This window comes from Pinus tabuliformis, chromosome Q (assembly GCF_031772625.1).
Source record: "Pinus tabuliformis cultivar Carrire ecotype Pingquan chromosome Q, CPIR1, whole genome shotgun sequence".
Taxonomy (NCBI): domain Eukaryota; kingdom Viridiplantae; phylum Streptophyta; class Pinopsida; order Pinales; family Pinaceae; genus Pinus; species Pinus tabuliformis.
The window spans coordinates 661,197,890-661,199,834 of NC_142296.1; the positions used below are offsets into that span (position 1 = coordinate 661,197,890).

The 1,945-nt window shown below is 38.4% G+C and overlaps 1 pseudogene; it reads left to right on the forward strand.

The window, feature by feature from the left end:
• Window positions 1-991: 991 nt before the first annotated feature.
• Window positions 992-1,625, forward strand: LOC149221272 (uncharacterized; annotated as a pseudogene).
• The last annotated feature ends 320 nt before the right edge of the window (window positions 1,626-1,945 follow it).

Genomic DNA, 1,945 nt, shown 5'->3' on the forward strand with positions numbered 1-1,945 from the left:
CTGTAGTTGAGATTCACGCTGCAAAAAATAAATTTGTTCTTGTGCATTTTGCAGAGAGGTTTGAATATTTGTGAGAGTTCCTTTGCTGATTTTAATTTTTTTTAGTAGTAGACATGATTAGAGTTCTCAATAACTCTAATAAAGTGGTAATTTTAGCCATTTTATCAACAACTCAAACTCAATAAAAAGGAGATTCAAAAAAATTGGATGCTTGAGCTTGCTATACTGCCTCACGATAATGACCAAGTTCATTCAACATAGAGGTTCAATGCATAACATAAGCCAGACACACAGTTTCCAATTTGATTCAGTGGCTTCCACAAGTAATTCGACGATTTACAAAAATCGTGCATAAATAATACAGTATAGTTACGCACAAACAATACCAGCACTTCACCTTACTCAAAAGTTATTTATAGTAGGTCAGACAAATTTCAGTTACATTCCTTTATCTCCCTTATAACATGCATTGACTTCAAGGCTCCAACCATCGCTCATGGCCTTCAACTATTTTTAATGCAATTCAATGTTTAACGTACATAGAAGCATCATCGTTCAATGCTCATACCATAGATTACACATGGAAATAGAGTTGTAATTGATAGAACATTGTTTTAACTGCAAATATAATGCCCTAACTAGCATTCTAACAAGTGTTTAATGAACAAACAGTCTTCCTAAATGATCCTAGACCAATGTATGCACAACATTCGACCAAGAGAATAATAGTTCTCAGCTCTTCGGAAAACTCTCCTGTTGATCTTGTGAGCATGATTCTTACGTGAAAAAGGTTATGTGCAACTGTAACGCTTCCTCAGGTGCTTGCCCATGCTTCCATGATGGATATTTTAATAAAAAGCTTAAAAAATGGTCACATGATGCTCATAGATTTTTAAAAATATGCGCAGAAATAGGCAATCGGGAGGCCTGCTACACAATTGGCATGATTCACTTCCATTGCCTCAGGAATAGGGTTTCAGGTGTGGCCTTGATGGTAGAGGCTGCAATTGCATCACATCCATTTGCTCTCCATTCTTTGGCTGTTATACAGTTCAATCGTAGTGGAGGATCAAGAAAGGATAAATATTTGAAAGCAGGAGTAGTTCTATGTGCGAAAGAAGCAGCTCTTGGCTAGGAAGATGCAATGAGAGCTTGGCCATTGGTTGCAAGATGGCTATGGAGTGAAAAAGAATGTTGTAGAGGGAAGGAAGTACCTTCTAGAAGCTAATGCAAGAGAGGCTGAGGTTCTTAGAGAACCATCTATGTAGGTTTTTGTTGATGCCAAGTGACAGTCTCACATAATATGCAATGGAGTTTATGCCCATCTAGAACTGCAAAGTCAGTCTCTGGTAAATAAGTTGGGTGGTTCTTTGTTGCAGGGCCATGCTTTTGTTAGTGACCAGTACTCTGTTCAAAGGCTCATTGAAAGATATGATTGCTCATCCCTTAGTGATTTTAGCTGCAAAATGCTACTCAATGAAATTAGTTTCAAACCCAGAAACTACATGCTTTTCTTACCAGAGGAAAAGCGAGGCGAGTTATCTGTCGAAGTCTTATATCTTCTACGAGGCAATCTTGAGCTACGAGTATCTCAAAGAGAGCCACCAAGATCTTGGCTTGGATAACAAGTAGCTCTGGTGTTATGCCCACTTCATGCTCATTATGCTCAAGATAGGTTTGCAATGTAGACAATTTCATGTATCGTCACAAATGGATGTATAAAACCTTGATAGTCTTTCAAGATTCATCCAGTCAACAATGCTTGCAATCCATTGGACTTTGAATCCGATAGCCTGAGTTCACGTCTCGCTAGAACCTCCATATGTGTAGGTATTAACGAATTTAATGTAGGTATTAACACATTCAACATATGGGAGCCGCAGAGGGAGAATATGGTGATGTTATGCATATGGAAGTCACAGGAACAACGTATGGGAGCCGTAGA